This window comes from Arvicanthis niloticus, chromosome 11 (genome assembly GCF_011762505.2).
Source record: "Arvicanthis niloticus isolate mArvNil1 chromosome 11, mArvNil1.pat.X, whole genome shotgun sequence".
Classification (NCBI taxonomy): domain Eukaryota; kingdom Metazoa; phylum Chordata; class Mammalia; order Rodentia; family Muridae; genus Arvicanthis; species Arvicanthis niloticus.
The window spans coordinates 65,480,332-65,487,963 of NC_047668.1; the positions used below are offsets into that span (position 1 = coordinate 65,480,332).

The window sequence follows — 7,632 nt, forward strand, 5'->3', positions numbered from 1 at the left end:
GTTTGCTATCTTCCTCTGTTGAAAGGAGAAGAAATAGCTTCCTTGTAAGACTTGAAACGATTGGGTTAAATTTAAATAAAGTATATTACACCAGAGAGGCTTCCTGGAACCATGTTTAGGGTCCTCGGAAGAATGTATGGAGTCCTTAAAAGGTCACACAAGGAAATCAATGAGTCACTTCTCCCGTTTAATGGGGTGTTGAACACATGCCAATCATGCTTTTTCCCCTCCCAGTGAACCAAGAAATGAGTTCCCCTGAAAGGTGGGACAGCCTCTAAGCACCACATGTGTTCAGGATAGAATTTATTTACAAACATTAACACACTTTAGGATTAGGACAGCCCTGTGGGCTGGATAGAAGAGGCATAAAGCAATGCATCAGATAAAGAAATAGAAGTTCCCCTAGGTCATCATCTTTCTCCTGCCCTAATAACTAGACTCAGGCCTCGGGTTATTGCATAGCATTTAAACTAGTTCCTGAACAGACCAAACCTTTTTTTTTTTTTTTCCCCAGAGGATAAATTGATCATTTCATTCCCACCAACAACAGTTGCCTGACCCACGTGACCCTTCCAGTCTCCAGGGTTTTCCTGCTAACAAGAATTGACTGGAGAGCTATTGTTTTTATTGTTCTGTGTTTCACGGGACTGCGCACTGTCCTGTGCACTGTCCTGTGCACTGTCCTGAGCTGGAAAGTGCAACCAGATAATGGTAGAGAGGACCAAAGGTTAACAGATAGAAAAGAAGGCCAGAGCAGCCGTGTTGGAGGGATCAGCAGATCATTATTCAAACGTAAAGCGTCTGCTCTTCTCTGCCGTGGTCATGATAGTGACCTTGCATTTGCACCGTTGGTCTGTGTGACCACACCCAGGTGTGTTTCATCCTCTCCAACACCTGGCCTGGCATCTGGTGTGTAAGCCACTGACCCATCTTCTCAGAAATGCTTCCTCCTCTTGCCTTCAGTAATGTCTAACTTGTCCGTCTCCACCCTCAAAGCTGTCTCTTTCGATGAAGTTAGCTAGATATGATGCCCCCCCCCCCCATCCCTAGAGAATACAGTGTACCCCGGGAAAGCGGAAAGCCTTTGAAGAAGAAAATTCAGGAAAAAACTGATGCATGGTGATAAAATGCTGGTGAAATGAGCCCATCCAAGCCAGAGTGGATTATACCAAAGGTAGGTTTATTGGGAGGCTGATCTCGGGAGGGTGAGTTCACTGGTCCCAAGGCCAGGGAAGTTGCTATGGGGGGTTGGGGGGTGGGTGGGAGAGAGAGAGACAGCAAGCAGAGAGCCAAGAGAGAAGTGGAGGAGGGAGGAGGCCAAACCTCTCCTTATATAGAGAAAAACATCTGGGAAAGGGCAGCCCAGCCCCTGAGCTGGGAAGTTCAGGGTTAGGGGCAGAGTATGCCAGGTAGGGACTGAGGGATGCTGGGAGAACCTGGAGGCCGGGTCTGCTATGATGTGTAAAATATGCACCTCAGTCCTTTGTCCCAGGGTCTGAAACCAAACATACCAGATGTGATCAGTCCTGTGAGGGACCTAAAAAGAAATACACTCCTGGAACATGAAACATGGTCTTTCTGGTCTTTCTTGTGCAAAGGAAGAAAAATCAGTATCTCTAGGAATGTAAAGTGTGTGTGTACACCATCACTCTGCTAAATTACTTAATGCTTTGCTTGGTTTGGTTTGGTTTGGTTTTACGTTTGGTTGGTTGGTTGGTTGGTTGGTTGGTTGTTGTGGGTTTTTTTTTTTTTTTTTTTTGGACGGGGTTTCTCTGTGTAGCCCCAGCTGTTCTGGAGCTCACTCTGTAGACCAGGCTGGCCTCCAACTCAGAATTGGCCTGCATCTGCCTAGTTAAAGGAAAGGCAGGAGACACTACCACCCAGCTGTCAGACCACTTTAATTCACTCCTGGTCTGAGAGGCAGAACAACACAGTCGTGGCATTCACTCACACAAACACACATGCCCATAGACAAAAGCCATTAGGGCTCAAACCTAAGACAATGACTAACATGCTTATTAACATACCAGAGGTGATGCTGGCCACCAGCTTCTCCCAGCATCCCTCGTCCCAACCTGTTACAGTATCCTCCTGGCTAGCACACCTGTCATTCTACCCTGAACTCCAGCTTCCCCCTTGCTAGCTCCTTTGGCGCCTATATATCTCAGCCATTTTGGCTACACCAGTCTCTTGGCCAGACTCTTGGCTCAGGCCACCCGTCATGGTCTTCTTCCCCTCCCCCTCTCCTCACATGGCCAATTCACTCTGGACTCTGCCAGATGTCTCTGCCTCTGGATATATATTTCCTTTTATTTCTGGCTTATATTTCCAGTCATGTCCTCCTTTTATTTCTTTTTTTTTTAAATTCAAAAATAATAAAGACCAAATTTAAAAATAATAAAGATCAAATTTAAAAATAATAAAGATCAATATTTAGACAATAAAAGCAACAGTGACAGGAGCTTGGAGCAGCCTAGGACAGCTACTGTCTTCTTCAAAAGAATGGTTTGGGGTTTTGTTTTTCTTTTCCAGGAAAAAAACAAACAAACAAACAAAAAACAACAACAACAAAAAAAAAAAAAAAAAAAAAAAAAAAAAAAACACAAAACCTGACTGGCAGCCTGGTTGAAACATTGTAACATTTCCCCGGTAACAGGTGTGATTTTGAAAGGCTCACCTCTTCTCTGGAAGGTTCCCAAGACCATGCATACTCTTTAGCAAGGCTCTGCCACAGCAGGCCTGAGAGCTTGCTTGCGTGTTTGTTTGTGTTTGGTCTTGTTTTGTGTTCTGTGACCCTTGTTTTCTCCCCCAAGCTTCTCAGATGCATCAGAGAGAACAGTTGTCCAAACCTAGGCTCCATCTGAAGAATAGAATCAAACCTCTAAAGAACCAGAACAAGGCCAAGGCCATGGGAGAGAGGTCAGGATTCAAAGCCCTGATCCTCCAGTTGCCAGGAACATTTGAGACCACCCAGGCCAACCTCTGCATTTCAGATAAAGAAATGAAGGCCTGAGCCTAGGCTCCCTGTCACCTCTTACCTTAGTGCCAACCCTAAACCCAGAAATCACAGCCCTGCTCTCCAGAAAGATTAATGCCGGCACTTGAAGCTTCTTTAGAATGTGTTTCCATTTGTTTCCTCATTCCTGGTCTCAAGACTTCACAGGGAAGCCCTCCCTGTGCTTGTTTATACAGTTGATGTCTGAGCGGAGAATCTGAACCTAGGCCCTAAGTTTCCCAGTTCCTCATTCTAACAGTAAACAGAATACTTGCTACACTCTGCAAAATGTCAGCAGTCATTAAGGAAGGTGGTGCTTTGCCAGGTGTTAGTGTTACACACATTGGAGTTTCAATGGCTAAGAGCCAGCCTTTAATACCACAGAATGAGGCCACATAATAGCTCTCAAACTACTCAGTCAGCTCAGCTGAGACAGGGGGAGTGTGGCACATATCTATAATCTCAGCTGAAGCTGAGGCAGGAGGCTAGCCTGTACTACAGAACAGGTTCCAGGGTCATTGTGAATTGCACGAAGAGACTGTCTTTAAAAACAAAATAAAATACTTTAAACACATCATTCCTCAATGGCTAATGTAATGAGGGCTAAAAGAAAACATGAAATATTACTGAGTAGGCCTCAGGTAATCTATAAACTTGTTCTCGATTATAGTACTGGTCTCGATTACTGTTGTACTGTATTGTTATGCTGTGAGCATGAGAACATCTAATTCTGTTTTTAATTTATAGAGAACTTAGGCCCGGCATAATGTGAGATACTTAATGAATCCTTAGTCCCAACCATCTCCCTTTTTATGGGAAGGTCCCAATATCAGAATCTATAGTTAGGGAGACTGTATGTGGAGCTGCCCAGAGGGCTCGGAAAGGAACACGGCCTCGGTAAGGGTCATGGAGTACCTTCTGGCCTTCTCTCCTCTAGTTTGGAAGTAACTGAGTCCGTTTCCACATTAGATAGTGCGGTGCACACAAGTACTGGAAGTAGAACCCTAGTTAAAATCAGTCCCAGGAGGATGGGACAAAGAGGTGACCTGCAGCACTGAGTTTATGGGTAACTGCTCCGGACAAAAGGAGGCAGAGAAAGATCCTGTAGGTTTTGTGCACCGCATCTTGAGTATCAAAGAAACTGCAAGATGCACAAGGGCAGGCTATGGGGGAGGAGAGCAGCTCTAAAGGCACTCAGCAGAGACAAGAGGAACTTGGCTCCTGACCAGCCCTGAGCCCTGTTCAATTGATAGAAGCCTCGATGTCCCCTTAGGTGCTGAGCCGCTCTCCGTGTATCCTCAGGAAGCTGTACTTTCCCTGTACGTCATTACATAACACGGCTTATTTGTGGGAGGATGTGGTACAGGTCCTTGGAGAGAGAAGATAGCTTGACCTCAGACAGAAATACGTCCTCTGAAGTTCAAGTTGCCTTCTGCTAATTCCCCTGGAGACTGGTGTCAGGTAACCGAGGACAAGATCATAAACACCGTCCCATCTGTCCCATCCGCTACGTGGCAGCATTTGGGAGCTCTCTTTTCGGGTCTTGCAGTCAAACCTTTGTATAGAAACCTTGATAGAAAGGCAGCAGAGAGGTTTGTAATACAGGAAGAAAAGTATTCTCTATTCCTGCAGCTTGGAGCTTTGGGTTAGACACCCATGGGAATTGTTAAAAACACACGTGAACTGTGCCAGAAAGTTGAAGAATTGGGAGGCGATCCAGAGAATCCTCTAGTCCTGATGGAAACTTCAAAGGGAAAGGGATTCTTTATAATCCAAGGACAGTCCCAAAGGAGAAGCACGGAGAGGCTCTAAAGTCACAGATGCAGGAGACTTACAAGACTTCTTACCCCCCACAAAATACACACACACTCACACATCACATACAAATACACTCACCACATACATACATACACACTCACACACAACTGAGGGCCAGGGGTGCAGTGGTAGAATGGTTTGCCTAGCATACTTGTGTGTGAGAAAGAGTGTGTATGTTTGTTTTTTGTTTTTTGTTTTTCGAGACAGGGTTTCTCTGTGTAGCCTTGGCTGTCCTGGAACTCACTCTGTAGACCAGGCTGGCCTCGAACTCAGAAATCCGCCTGCCTCTGCCTCCCAAGTGCTGGGATTAAAGGCATGCACCACCACCGCCCGGTGAGTGTGTATGTTTGTATGTGTGTATGTTTGTGCATGTTTAAGTGTCTGAGTGTGTGTATGGTGTGTGTGTGTGTATGTGTATATAATGTATATGTGTATGTATGTGTGAATGTGTCACACATGTATGAGTGTGTGTATGTGTGTATATATGTATGTATGGTGTATGTGTGTATAATGTATGTGTATATGTATGTGTGAATGTGTCACACATGTATGAGTGTGTGTATGTGTGTATATATGTATGTATGGTGTATGTGTGTATAATGTATATGTGTATGTATGTGTGAATGTGTCACACATGTATGAGTGTGTGTATGTGTGTATATATGTATGTATGGTGTATGTGTGTATAATGTATATGTGTATGTATGTGTGAATGTGTCACACATGTATGAGTGTGTGTATGTGTGTATATATGTATGTATGGTGTATGTGTGTGTATGTCTCTGTGTTTTTGGTGTCATGTTGTCATGTGCATGTTGGTGTGAGTGTGTATGTATGCGTGCAGGTATGTATGTATGTGGTGTGTGTGTGTGTGTGTGTGTGTGTGTGTGTGTGTTTAACTAAAGCTTGAACCTCAAGCTTCTTTGCATGCCAGGCATTCTGCCACAAAGCTACATCCCCAACTCCAATACCACACAAAATAAAAATTTAAAAATAACTGTAAGTTAGAGGCTTCTTTTTGGTTTGTTTTTTCACTTTGCCCTTAGTGTTCAACAGTTTCACCAGGCTCTGGTATGCAGCAGGTCAGGAGCTGTTTTGGATGGCTAGAGTTGCCTTTCCCTTCCCCAGAACACCCCTTTCACATCTGTTATCTATGCCTTTTCCTCTTCTATGCAGTAGCTTGGAGCCGAGATGAGAACAGGAGACAGAAGTTTGGAGCAGGCATCCCAGAGGCGGTCCAGCTCTTATCCTTGGCCACGGAGAGTTGCCAAAGGGAGATACTGGTTTCTGCTTTAAATGTCAGAAGCATGGGTGAGGGGCGGGGATGGGGCTATAGTTTCTGGTCTGGTTTCTTACTATCTCTCTTCTTTTACACAGCCACCTGAAAGCTATTCATGAAGATGTGACCAAACTATCCCTTTAATCAACAGCTTTAGAAAGGATCCCAGGGCTTTCATGATGCAAATGGGTTACTTCTATTATAATCTTCGTAGGGATACAATTAGTCTTTGGGCCTGTGTACTCAACTGCTGTCTTAACTTTGACTCCCCTCATTTACAGTTGATCTGTGTTCACTCATCTATAGTTGAATGTCTTATAGCTAGGTCCCCTTATGCTCCAAGGTCTGAAAGTCATGCAAGTCCCTCAACAACTGGAGCAGGGGCTGTCCCTGAAGCTGTTGCCTGCCTATGGATCTCATTCCCCTAACTAGGAGACCCTTGTCCGGCCTCAGTGGGAGAGGATGTGCCTAGTCCTGCAGTGACTTGATGTGCCAAGATGGGATAACACCCTGGTGTGGGGCAGGGGAGGGGGGAGGGCTCCTCCTTCTCAGAATAGAAAGGGATGGGAGAAGGGCTGTGAGAGAGAGGATCCAGACAGGGGCTGCAATCTGGATGTAAAGTGAATAAATAAATTTATCAAAAAAAAAAGAAGAAGAAGAAGAAGAAGAAGAAGAAGAAGAAGAAGAAGAAGAAGAAGAAGAATAGAGATTGCAATTCCAGTCCATCTCCTAAATGATTTTAAGACCTCAACTCTTGAGGGAGAAGGATAAGGTTTCTAAGTGGGATCATGCATAGTCTTGGAGGCCCTTGTGGATGGACCTCTATTTCATGGTTGGCCTTAGACCCCACCTCCCATCACCCTGGTAACCCTAGGAAGGGAAATAGCACAACTATTCCTCCTTGGGGCTTAAAATAGCACATGAAAAGGTGGAGGTATCAGGGTTCTGACAAGGAAAGGCCACTTTCTCCTGGATAGAGACACAACACTCTAATCAGCTCCAAAGACTGGAGCAGTACAGACCGTTTGTCCATCCCCTTAGTCAATACAGCTGTCAATCACCTGGTCAAGACACCACCCCACAAGAAAGCTGATTCACATGAAGTCATGCTGAGGCGATGGGATGACTAATCATCCCCTTGATGATACAGTGTATTTATCCCTCCCAGAAGGATAAGTCTTTTCTGAAGAAATAACTGTTCCTTTTCCTCTTTCCGACCAAGCAAGCTTTCTCTGATACATTGTATCTGCATTACATAAATCTCAGAAACGAATGGCCCAGGCTTCATAGCCAAGGACATTTAGGCTTTAAACATAAGGTAGGTAGGATGGCCCATCAGTGAAGAGCATTTGCTGCTCTTACAGAGGGCCCAAAATCAGTCGCCACCATCCACAGCAGGTGGTTCACAACCACCGTCTACAACTCCAGAGGATCTGTCATGTAACTCCAAAGGCACCAACATACATGACATACACACGCATACATACATACACATGAGAGAGAAACATACAGAGAGAAACACACATATACATATACAGTT

At 44.8% G+C, this 7,632-nt stretch overlaps 1 long non-coding RNA gene across 1 annotated transcript; it reads left to right on the top strand.

Moving 5' to 3' along the window:
- Nucleotides 1–733: 733 nt before the first annotated feature.
- LOC117717184 (uncharacterized) lies at nucleotides 734–6,716 on the top strand. Its single transcript, XR_004607869.2, has 3 exons — nucleotides 734–1,174; nucleotides 5,990–6,111; nucleotides 6,191–6,716. It is a non-coding gene; the product is annotated as an uncharacterized LOC117717184 (long non-coding RNA).
- The last annotated feature ends 916 nt before the right edge of the window (nucleotides 6,717–7,632 follow it).